The sequence below is a fragment of the Electrophorus electricus genome, chromosome 13, assembly GCF_041902795.1.
Source record: "Electrophorus electricus isolate QZ-2024a chromosome 13, ASM4190279v1, whole genome shotgun sequence".
Taxonomy (NCBI): domain Eukaryota; kingdom Metazoa; phylum Chordata; class Actinopteri; order Gymnotiformes; family Gymnotidae; genus Electrophorus; species Electrophorus electricus.
The window spans coordinates 21,718,687-21,730,913 of record NC_137509.1 but is presented as its reverse complement, the minus strand read 5'-3'; the positions used below and the strand labels follow the sequence as shown (position 1 = coordinate 21,730,913).

At 36.7% G+C, this 12,227-nt stretch overlaps 2 non-coding genes and 12 pseudogenes across 2 annotated transcripts; all 14 read right to left on the bottom strand.

The window, feature by feature from the left end:
• Positions 1–359: 359 nt before the first annotated feature.
• On the bottom strand, positions 360–478 carry LOC145647645 (5S ribosomal RNA; annotated as a pseudogene).
• A 668-nt stretch (positions 479–1,146) lies between these two features.
• On the bottom strand, positions 1,147–1,265 carry LOC145649694 (5S ribosomal RNA; annotated as a pseudogene).
• A 792-nt stretch (positions 1,266–2,057) lies between these two features.
• Positions 2,058–2,176, bottom strand: LOC145650422 (5S ribosomal RNA; annotated as a pseudogene).
• A 791-nt stretch (positions 2,177–2,967) lies between these two features.
• On the bottom strand, positions 2,968–3,086 carry LOC145650189 (5S ribosomal RNA; annotated as a pseudogene).
• Positions 3,087–3,439: 353 nt separating this feature from the next.
• Positions 3,440–3,558, bottom strand: LOC145647687 (5S ribosomal RNA; annotated as a pseudogene).
• A 666-nt stretch (positions 3,559–4,224) lies between these two features.
• LOC145649727 (5S ribosomal RNA) lies at positions 4,225–4,343 on the bottom strand. Its single transcript, XR_014116618.1, has one exon. It is a non-coding gene; the product is annotated as a 5S ribosomal RNA (ribosomal RNA).
• A 790-nt stretch (positions 4,344–5,133) lies between these two features.
• Positions 5,134–5,252, bottom strand: LOC145649716 (5S ribosomal RNA). The gene has a single exon (XR_014116616.1). It is a non-coding gene; the product is annotated as a 5S ribosomal RNA (ribosomal RNA).
• Positions 5,253–6,043: 791 nt separating this feature from the next.
• LOC145649138 (5S ribosomal RNA) lies at positions 6,044–6,162 on the bottom strand (annotated as a pseudogene).
• Positions 6,163–6,952: 790 nt separating this feature from the next.
• LOC145648728 (5S ribosomal RNA) lies at positions 6,953–7,071 on the bottom strand (annotated as a pseudogene).
• A 790-nt stretch (positions 7,072–7,861) lies between these two features.
• On the bottom strand, positions 7,862–7,980 carry LOC145649711 (5S ribosomal RNA; annotated as a pseudogene).
• Positions 7,981–8,770: 790 nt separating this feature from the next.
• Positions 8,771–8,889, bottom strand: LOC145648312 (5S ribosomal RNA; annotated as a pseudogene).
• Positions 8,890–9,900: 1,011 nt separating this feature from the next.
• On the bottom strand, positions 9,901–10,019 carry LOC145649384 (5S ribosomal RNA; annotated as a pseudogene).
• Positions 10,020–10,685: 666 nt separating this feature from the next.
• On the bottom strand, positions 10,686–10,804 carry LOC145650379 (5S ribosomal RNA; annotated as a pseudogene).
• Positions 10,805–11,470: 666 nt separating this feature from the next.
• LOC145646867 (5S ribosomal RNA) lies at positions 11,471–11,589 on the bottom strand (annotated as a pseudogene).
• Positions 11,590–12,227: the final 638 nt, after the last annotated feature.

The following is a 12,227-nucleotide window of genomic DNA, read 5'->3' as shown; positions in this document are numbered from 1 at the left end:
CAGATTAAAGTAAAGTGATGCAACAAAAACTTACAGCATTTGCTATTCACAGGTGCTAACAGATAGTTTTTTTAATTAATCACTGCACTTCACATCCTAGCATGTCATCTTTAAAGTAAATTAAAGTGATGCAAGAGAAGCTTACAGCATCTCGTAGTCCAAGGTGCTAACAGATAGATTTTTGAGGAATCACTGCACTTCACATTCAGGCATGTGAGTTGGAGAGTAAATGAAAGTGATGCAAAAAAAACTTACAGCATCTGCTATTCCCAGGTGCTAACAGATACTTTTTTTTATTAATCACTGCACTTCACATTTGAGCATGTCAGCTTGAAAGTAAATTAAAGTGATGCAAGAAAAGCTTACAGCACCTGGTATTCCTAGGTAGGGTCCCACCTCAGTACTATTCAGGCCCAAACTTGTTTAGCTTCCAAGGTCAGATGAGATTGGGCGTTCTCAAGCTGGTGTGGCCGTAAGCCTTAAACACTTACTCAAATTGCTTAATCATAGCAAATATGATCAAAGACCAATCTGACAATTTTTTTTATTAATCCCTGCACTTGACATTCTAGAATGTTATCTTGAATGTAATTAAATGATGCAATAAAAGCTTACAATACGGAGCTGGTATACGGAGGCACTAATTATTCACTGCACTTCAAATTTGAACATGATAGCTTGAACATAAATTAAAGGGATGCAATACAATCTTACAGCACCTGCTATTCCCTGGTACTAAAATATTTCTATTTAATCTGTACACTTCACATACAAGCTTGTCAGTTGCAGATTAAAGTAAAGTGATGCAACAAAAACTTACAGCATCTGCTATTCCCAGGTGCTAACAGATAGTTTTTTTAATTAATCACTGCATTTCACATCCTAGCATGTCATCTTGACAGTAAATTAAAGTGATGCAAGAGAAGCTTACAGTATCTCGTAGTCCAAGGTGCTAACATATAGATTTTTGAGGAATCACTGCACTTCACATTCAGGCATGTGAGTTGGAGAGTAAATGAAAGTGATGCAAAAAAAAACTTACAGCATCTGCTATTCCCAGGTGCTAACAGATAGTTTTTTTTATTAATCACTGCACTTCACATTTGAGCATGTCAGCTTGAAAGTAAATTAAAGTGATGCAAGAAAAGCTTACAGCACCTGGTATTCCTAGGTAGGGTCCCACCTCAGTACTATCCAGGCCCAAACTTGCTTAGCTTTCAAGGTCAGATGAGATTGGGCGTTCTTAAGCTGGTGTGGCCGTAAGCCTTAAACACTTACTCAAATTGCCTAATCCTAGCAAATATGATCAAAGACCAATCTGACAATTTTTTTTATTAATCCCTGCACTTGACATTCTAGAATGTTATCTTGAATGTAAATTAAATGATGCAATAAAAGCTTACAACATCTGGTATACGGAGGCACTAACAGACAGTTTTTTGATGAATCACTGCACTTCACATTCAGGCATGTGAGTTGGAGAGTAAATGAAAGTGATGCAAAAAAAACGTACAGCATCTGCTATTCCCAGGTGCTAACAGATAGTTTGAGTTAATTATTCACTGCACTTCAAATTTGAACATGATAGCTTGAACATAAATTAAAGGGATGCAATACAATCTTACAGCACCTGCTATTCCCTGGTACTAAAATATTTCTATTTAATCTGTACACTTCACATACAAGCTTGTCAGTTGCAGATTAAAGTAAAGTGATGCAACAAAAACTTACAGCATCTGCTATTCCCAGGTGCTAACAGATAGTTTTTTTAATTAATCACTGCATTTCACATCCTAGCATGTCATCTTGACAGTAAATTAAAGTGATGCAAGAGAAGCTTACAGTATCTCGTAGTCCAAGGTGCTAACATATAGATTTTTGAGGAATCACTGCACTTCACATTCAGGCATGTGAGTTGGAGAGTAAATGAAAGTGATGCAAAAAAAAACTTACAGCATCTGCTATTCCCAGGTGCTAACAGATAGTTTTTTTTATTAATCACTGCACTTCACATTTGAGCATGTCAGCTTGAAAGTAAATTAAAGTGATGCAAGAAAAGCTTACAGCACCTGGTATTCCTAGGTAGGGTCCCACCTCAGTACTATCCAGGCCCAAACTTGGTTAGTTTCCAAGGTCAGATGAGATTGGGCGTTCTCAAGATGGTGTGGCCGTAAGCCTTATACGCTTACGCAAATTGCCTAATCATAGCAAATATGATCAAAGACCAATCTGACAATTTTTTTTATTAATCCCTGCACTTGACATTCTAGAATGTTATCTTGAATGTAAATTAAATGATGCAATAAAAGCTTACAACATCTGGTATACGGAGGCACTAACAGACAGTTTTTTGATGAATCACTGCACTTCACATTCAGGCATGTGAGTTGGAGAGTAAATGAAAGTGATGCAAAAAAAACTTACAGCATCTGCTATTCCCAGGTGCTAACAGATAGTTTGAGTTAATTATTCACTGCACTTCAAATTTGAACATGATAGCTTGAACATAAATTAAAGGGATGCAATACAATCTTACAGCACCTGCTATTCCCTGGTACTAAAATATTTCTATTTAATCTGTACACTTCACATACAAGCTTGTCAGTTGCAGATTAAAGTAAAGTGATGCAACAAAAACTTACAGCATCTGCTATTCCCAGGTGCTAACAGATAGTTTTTTTAATTAATCACTGCACTTCACATCCTAGCATGTCATCTTGAAAGTAAATTAAAGTGATGCAAGAGAAGCTTACAGCATCTCGTAGTCCAAGGTGCTAACAGATAGATTTTTGATGAATCACTGCACTTCACATTCAGGCATGTGAGTTGGAGAGTAAATGAAAGTGATGCAAAAAAAACTTACAGCGTCGGCTATTCCCAGGTGCTAACAGATAGTTTTTTTTATTAATCATTGCACTTCACATTTGAGCATGTCAGCTTGAAAGTAAATTAAAGTGATGCAAGAAAAGCTTACAGCACCTGGTATACATAGGTAGGGTCCCACCTCAGTACTATCCAGGCCCAAAGTTGCTTAGCTTCCAAGGTCAGATGAGATTGGGCGTTCTCAAGCTGGTATGGCCGTAAGCCTTAAACACTTACTCAAATTGCCTAATCATAGCAAATATGATCAAAGACCAATCTGACAATTTTTTTTATTAATCCCTGCAATTGACATTCTAGAATGTTATCTTGAATGTAAATTAAATGATGCAATAAAAGCTTACAACATCTGGTATACGGAGGCACTAACAGACAGTTTTTTGATGAATCACTGCACTTCACATTCAGGCATGTGAGTTGGAGAGTAAATGAAAGTGATGCAAAAAAAACTTACAGCATCGGCTATTCCCAGGTGCTAACAGATAGTTTTTTTTTATTAATCACTGCACTTCACATTTGAGCATGTCAGCTTGAAAGTAAATTAAAATGATGCAAGAAAAGCTTACAGCACCTGGTATTCCTAGGTAGGGTCCCACCTCAGTACTATCCAGGTCCAAACTTGCTTAGCTTCCAAGGTCAGATGAGATTGGGCGTTCTCAAGCTGGTGTGGCTGTAAGCCTTATACGCTTACTCAAATTGCCTAATCATAGCAAATATGATCAAAGACCAATCTGACAATTTTTTTTATTAATCCCTGCACTTGACATTCTAGAATGTTATCTTGAATGTAATTAAATGATGCAATAAAAGCTTACAATACGGAGCTGGTATACGGAGGCACTAATTATTCACTGCACTTCAAATTTGAACATGATAGCTTGAACATAAATTAAAGGGATGCAAACAATCTTACAGCACCTGCTATTCCCTGGTACTAAAATATTTCTATTTAATCTGTACACTTCACATACAAGCTTGTCAGTTGCAGATTAAAGTAAAGTGATGCAACAAAAACTTACAGCATCTGCTATTCCCAGGTGCTAACAGATAGTTTTTTTAATTAATCACTGCATTTCACATCTTAGCATGTCATCTTGACAGTAAATTAAAGTGATGCAAGAGAAGCTTACAGCATCTCGTAGTCCAAGGTGCTAACAGACAGTTTTTTGATGATTTACTGCACTTCACATTCAGGCATGTGAGTTGGAGAGTAAATGAAAGTGATGCAAAAAAAACTTACAGCATCTGCTATTCCCAGGTGCTAACAGATAGTTTTTTTTATTAATCATTGCACTTCACATTTGAGCATGTCAGCTTGAAAGTAAATTAAAGTGATGCAAGAAAAGCTTACAGCACCTGGTATTCCTAGGTAGGGTCCCACCTCAGTACTATCCAGGCCCAAACTTGCTTAGCTTCCAAGGTCAGATGAGATTGGGCGTTCTCAAGCTGGTGTGGCCGTAAGCCTTAAACACTTACTCAAATTGCCTAATCATAGCAAATATGATCAAAGACCAATCTGACAATTTTTTTTATTAATCCCTGCACTTGACATTCTAGAATGTTATCTTGAATGTAAATTAAATGATGCAATAAAAGCTTACAACATCTGGTATACGGAGGCACTAACAGACAGTTTTTTGATGAATCACTGCACTTCACATTCAGGCATGTGAGTTGGAGAGTAAATGAAAGTGATGCAAAAAAAACTTACAGCATCTGCTATTCCCAGGTGCTAACAGATAGTTTGAGTTAATTATTCACTGCACTTCAAATTTGAACATGATAGCTTGAACATAAATTAAAGGGATGCAATACAATCTTACAGCACCTGCTATTCCCTGGTACTAAAATATTTCTATTTAATCTGTACACTTCACATACAAGCTTGTCAGTTGCAGATTAAAGTAAAGTGATGCAACAAAAACTTACAGCATCTGCTATTCCCAGGTGCTAACAGATAGTTTTTTTAATTAATCACTGCATTTCACATCCTAGCATGTCATCTTGACAGTAAATTAAAGTGATTCAAGAGAAGCTTACAGCATCTCGTAGTCCAAGGTGCTAACAGATAGTTTTTGATGAATCACTGCACTTCACATTCAGGCATGTGAGTTGGAGAGTAAATGAAAGTGATGCAAAAAAAACTTACAGCATCGGCTATTCCCAGGTGCTAACAGATAGTTTTTTTTATTAATCACTGCACTTCACATTTGAGCATGTCAGCTTGAAAGTAAATTAAAGTGATGCAAGAAAAGCTTACAGCACCTGGTATTCCTAGGTAGGGTCCCACCTCAGTACTATCCAGGCCCAAACTTGCTTAGCTTCCAAGGTCAGATGAGATTGGGCGTTCTCAAGCTGGTGTGGCCGTAAGCCTTAAACACTTACTCAAATTGCCTAATCATAGCAAATATGATCAAAGACCAATCTGACAATTTTTTTTATTAATCCCTGCACTTGACATTCTAGAATGTTATCTTGAATGTAAATTAAATGATGCAATAAAAGCTTACAACATCTGGTATATGGAGGCACTAACAGACAGTTTTTTGATGAATCACTGCACTTCACATTCAGGCATGTGAGTTGGAGATTAAATGAAAGTGATGCAAAAAAAACTTACAGCATCTGCTATTCCCAGGTGCTAACAGATAGTTTGAGTTAATTATTCACTGCACTTCAAATTTGAACATGATAGCTTGAACATAAATTAAAGGGATGCAATACAATCTTACAGCACCTGCTATTCCCTGGTACTAAAATATTTCTATTTAATCTGTACACTTCACATACAAGCTTGTCAGTTACAGATTAAAGTAAAGTGATGCAACAAAAACTTACAGCATCTGCTATTCCCAGGTGCTAACACATAGTTTTTTTAATTAATCACTGCATTTCACATCCTAGCATGTCATCTTGACAGTAAATTAAAGTGATTCAAGAGAAGCTTACAGCATCTCGTAGTCCAAGGTGCTAACAGATAGTTTTTGATGAATCACTGCACTTCACATTCAGGCATGTGAGTTGGAGAGTAAATGAAAGTGATGCAAAAAAAACTTACAGCATCGGCTATTCCCAGGTGCTAACAGATAGTTTTTTTTTATTAATCACTGCACTTCACATTTGAGCATGTCAGCTTGAAAGTAAATTAAAGTGATGCAAGAAAAGCTTAAAGCACCTGGTATTCCTAGGTAGGGTCCCACCTCAGTACTATCCAGGCCCAAACTTGCTTAGCTTCCAAGGTCAGATGAGATTGGGCGTTCTCAAGCTGGTGTGGCCGTAAGCCTTAAACACTTACTCAAATTGCCTAATCATAGCAAATATGATCAAAGACCAATCTGACAATTTTTTTTATTAATCCCTGCACTTGACATTCTAGAATGTTATCTTGAATGTAAATTAAATGATGCAATAAAAGCTTACAACATCTGGTATACGGAGGCACTAACAGACAGTTTTTTGATGAATCACTGCACTTCACATTCAGGCATGTGAGATGGAGAGTAAATGAAAGTGATGCAAAAAAAACGTACAGCATCTGCTATTCCCAGGTGCTAACAGATAGTTTGAGTTAATTATTCACTGCACTTCAAATTTGAACATGATAGCTTGAACATAAATTAAAGGGATGCAATACAATCTTACAGCACCTGCTATTCCCTGGTACTAAAATATTTCTATTTAATCTGTACACTTCACATACAAGCTTGTCAGTTGCAGATTAAAGTAAAGTGATGCAATAAAAACTTACAGCATCTGCTATTCCCAGGTGCTAACAGATAGTTTTTTTAATTAATCATTGCATTTCACATCCTAGCATGTCATCTTGCCAGTAAATTAAAGTGATTCAAGAGAAGCTTACAGCATCTCATAGTCCAAGGTGCTAACAGCTAGTTTTTGATGAATCACTGCACTTCACATTCAGGCATGTGAGTTGGAGAGTAAATGAAAGTGATGCAAAAAAAACTTACAGCATCGGCTATTCCCAGGTGCTAACAGATAGTTTTTTTTATTAATCACTGCACTTCACATTTGAGCATGTCAGCTTGAAAGTAAATTAAAGTGATGCAAGAAATGCTTACAGCACCTGGTATTCCTAGGTAGGGTCCCACCTCAGTACTATCCAGGCCCAAACTTGCTTAGCTTCCAAGGTCAGATGAGATTGAGCGTTCTCAAGCTGGTGTGGCCATAAGCCTTAAACACTTACTCAAATTTCCTAATCATAGCAAATATGATCAAAGACCAATCTGACAATTTTTTTTATTAATCCCTGCACTTGACATTCTAGAATGTTATCTTGAATGTAAATTAAATGATGCAATAAAAGCTTACAACATCTGGTATACGGAGGCACTAACAGACAGTTTTTTGATGAATCACTGCACTTCACATTCAGGCATGTGAGTTGGAGAGTAAATGAAAGTGATGCAAAAAAAACGTACAGCATCTGCTATTCCCAGGTGCTAACAGATAGTTTGAGTTAATTATTCACTGCACTTCAAATTTGAACATGATAGCTTGAACATAAATTAAAGGGATGCAATACAATCTTACAGCACCTGCTATTCCCTGGTACTAAAATATTTCTATTTAATCTGTACACTTCACATACAAGCTTGTCAGTTGCAGATTAAAGTAAAGTGATGCAACAAAAACTTACAGCATCTGCTATTCCCAGGTGCTAACAGATAGTTTTTTTAATTAATCACTGCATTTCACATCCTAGCATGTCATCTTGACAGTAAATTAAAGTGATTCAAGAGAAGCTTACAGCATCTCGTAGTCCAAGGTGCTAACAGATAGTTTTTGATGAATCACTGCACTTCACATTCAGGCATGTGAGTTGGAGAGTAAATGAAAGTGATGCAAAAAAAACTTACAGCATCTGCTATTCCCAGGTGCTAACAGATAGTTTTTTTTATTAATCACTGCACTTCACATTTGAGCATGTCAGCTTGAAAGTAAATTAAAGTGATGCAAGAAAAGCTTACAGCACCTGGTATTCCTAGGTAGGGTCCCACCTCAGTACTATCCAGGCCCAAACTTGCTTAGCTTCCAAGGTCAGATGAGATTGAGCGTTCTCAAGCTGGTGTGGCCAAAAGCCTTAAACACTTACTCAAATTTCCTAATCATAGCAAATATGATCAAAGACCAATCTGACAATTTTTTTTATTAATCCCTGCACTTGACATTCTAGAATGTTATCTTGAATGTAAATTAAATGATGCAATAAAAGCTTACAACATCTGGTATACGGAGGCACTAACAGACAGTTTTTTGATGAATCACTGCACTTCACATTCAGGCATGTGAGTTGGAGAGTAAATGAAAGTGATGCAAAAAAAACGTACAGCATCTGCTATTCCCAGGTGCTAACAGATAGTTTGAGTTAATTATTCACTGCACTTCAAATTTGAACATGATAGCTTGAACATAAATTAAAGGGATGCAATACAATCTTACAGCACCTGCTATTCCCTGGTACTAAAATATTTCTATTTAATCTGTACACTTCACATACAAGCTTGTCAGTTGCAGATTAAAGTAAAGTGATGCAACAAAAACTTACAGCATCTGCTATTCCCAGGTGCTAACAGATAGTTTTTTTAATTAATCACTGCATTTCACATCCTAGCATGTCATCTTGACAGTAAATTAAAGTGATTCAAGAGAAGCTTACAGCATCTCGTAGTCCAAGGTGCTAACAGATAGTTTTTGATGAATCACTGCACTTCACATTCAGGCATGTGAGTTGGAGAGTAAATGAAAGTGAGGCAAAAAAAACTTACAGCATCTGCTATTCCCAGGTGCTAACAGATAGTTTTTTTTATTAATCACTGCACTTCACATTTGAGCATGTCAGCTTGAAAGTAAATTAAAGTGATGCAAGAAAAGCTTACAGCACCTGGTATTCCTAGGTAGGGTCCCACCTCAGTACTATCCAGGCCCAAACTTGCTTAGCTTCCAAGGTCAGATGAGATTGAGCGTTCTCAAGCTGGTGTGGCCATAAGCCTTAAACACTTACTCAAATTTCCTAATCATAGCAAATATGATCAAAGACCAATCTGACAATTTTTTTTATTAATCCCTGCACTTGACATTCTAGAATGTTATCTTGAATGTAAATTAAATGATGCAATAAAAGCTTACAACATCTGGTATACGGAGGCACTAACAGACAGTTTTTTGATGAATCACTGCACTTCACATTCAGGCATGTGAGTTGGAGAGTAAATGAAAGTGATGCAAAAAAAACGTACAGCATCTGCTATTCCCAGGTGCTAACAGATAGTTTGAGTTAATTATTCACTGCACTTCAAATTTGAACATGATAGCTTGAACATAAATTAAAGGGATGCAATACAATCTTACAGCACCTGCTATTCCCTGGTACTAAAATATTTCTATTTAATCTGTACACTTCACATACAAGCTTGTCAGTTGCAGATTAAAGTAAAGTGATGCAACAAAAACTTACAGCATCTGCTATTCCCAGGTGCTAACAGATAGTTTTTTTAATTAATCACTGCATTTCACATCCTAGCATGTCATCTTGACAGTAAATTAAAGTGATTCAAGAGTAGCTTACAGCATCTCGTAGTCCAAGGTGCTAACAGATAGTTTTTGATGAATCACTGCACTTCACATTCAGGCATGTGAGTTGGAGAGTAAATGAAAGTGATGCAAAAAAAACTTACAGCGTCGGCTATTCCCAAGTGCTAACAGATAGTTTTTTTTATTAATCACTGCACTTCACATTTGAGCATGTCATCTTGACAGTAAATTAAAGTGATGCAAGAGAAGCTTACAGCATCTCGTAGTCCAAGGTGCTAACAGACAGTTTTTTGATGATTTACTGCACTTCACATTCAGGCATGTGAGTTGGAGAGTAAATGAAAGTGATGCAAAAAAAACTTACAGCATCTGCTATTCCCAGGTGCTAACAGATAGTTTTTTTTATTAATCATTGCACTTCACATTTGAGCATGTCAGCTTGAAAGTAAATTAAAGTGATGCAAGAAAAGCTTACAGCACCTGGTATTCTTAGGTAGGGTCCCACCTCAGTACTATCCAGGCCCAAACTTGCTTAGCTTCCAAGGTTAGATGAGATTGGGCGTTCTCAAGCTGGTGTGGCCGTAAGCCTTAAACACTTACTCAAATTTCCTAATCATAGCAAATATGATCAAAGACCAATCTGACAATTTTTTTTATTAATCCCTGCACTTGACATTCTAGAATGTTACCTTGAATGTAATTAAATGATGCAATAAAAGCTTACAATACGGAGCTGGTATACTGAGGCACTAATTATTCACTGCACTTCAAATTTGAACATGATAGCTTGAACATAAATTAAAGGGATGCAAACAATCTTACAGCACCTGCTATTCCCTGGTACTAAAATATTTCTATTTAATCTGTACACTTCACATACAAGCTTGTCAGTTGCAGATTAAAGTAAAGTGATGCAACAAAAACTTACAGCATCTGCTATTCCCAGGTGCTAACAGATAGTTTTTTTAATTAATCACTGCATTTCACATCCTAGCATGTCATCTTGACAGTAAATTAAAGTGATGCAAGAGAAGCTTACAGCATCTCGTAGTCCAATGTGCTAACATATAGTTTTTTGATGAATCACTGCACTTCACATTCAGGCATGTGAGTTGGAGAGTAAATGAAAGTGATGCAAAAAAAACTTACAGCATCTGCTATTCCCAGGTGCAAACAGATAGTTTTTTTTATTAATCACTGCACTTCACATTTGAGCATGTCAGCTTGAAAGTAAATTAAAGTGATGCAAGAAAAGCTTACAGCACCTGGTATTCCTAGGTAGGGTCCCACCTCAGTACTATTCAATCCCAAACTTGCTTAGCTTCCAAGGTCAGATGAGATTGGGCGTTCTCAAGCTGGTGTGGCCGTAAGCCTTAAACACTTACTCAAATTGCCTAATCATAGCAAATATGATCAAAGACCAATCTGACAATTTGTTTTATTAATCCCTGCACTTGACATTCTAGAATGTTACCTTGAATGTAATTAAATGATGCAATAAAAGCTTACAATACGGAGCTGGTATACTGAGGCACTAATTATTCACTGCACTTCAAATTTGAACATGATAGCTTGAACATAAATTAAAGGGATGCAAACAATCTTACAGCACCTGCTATTCCCTGGTACTAAAATATTTCTATTTAATCTGTACACTTCACATACAAGCTTGTCAGTTGCAGATTAAAGTAAAGTGATGCAACAAAAACTTACAGCATCTGCTATTCCCAGGTGCTAACAGATAGTTTTTTTAATTAATCACTGCATTTCACATCCTAGCATGTCATCTTGACAGTAAATTAAAGTGATGCAAGAGAAGCTTACAGCATCTCGTAGTCCAATGTGCTAACATATAGTTTTTTGATGAATCACTGCACTTCACATTCAGGCATGTGAGTTGGAGAGTAAATGAAAGTGATGCAAAAAAAACTTACAGCATCTGCTATTCCCAGGTGCTAACAGATAGTTTTTTTTATTAATCACTGCACTTCACATTTGAGCATGTCAGCTTGAAAGTAAATTAAAGTGATGCAAGAAAAGCTTACAGCACCTGGTATTCCTAGGTAGGGTCCCACCTCAGTACTATTCAGGCCCAAACTTGCTTAGCTTCCAAGGTCAGATGAGATTGGGCGTTCTCAAGCTGGTGTGGCCGTAAGCCTTAAACACTTACTCAAATTGCCTAATCATAGCAAATATGATCAAAGACCAATCTGACAATTTTTTTTATTAATCCCTGCACTTGACATTCTAGAATGTTATCTTGATTGTAATTAAATGATGCAATAAAAGCTTACAATACGGAGCTGGTATACGGAGGCACTAATTATTCACTGCACTTCAAATTTGAACATGATAGCTTGAACATAAATTAAAGGGATGCAAACAATCTTACAGCACCTGCTATTCCCTGGTACTAAAATATTTCTATTTAATCTGTACACTTCACATACAAGCTTGTCAGTTGCAGATTAAAGTAAAGTGATGCAACAAAAACTTACAGCATCTGCTATTCCCAGGTGCTAACAGATAGTTTTTTTAATTAATCACTGCATTTCACATCCTGGCATGTCATCTTGACAGTAAATTAAAGTGATGCAAGAGAAGCTTACAGCATCTCGTAGTCCAATGTGCTAACATATAGTTTTTTGATGAATCACTGCACTTCACATTCAGGCATGTGAGTTGGAGAGTAAATGAAAGTGATGCAAAAAAAACTTACAGCATCTGCTATTCCCAGGTGCTAACAGATAGTTTGAGTTAATTATTCATTGCACTTCAAATTTGAACATGATAGC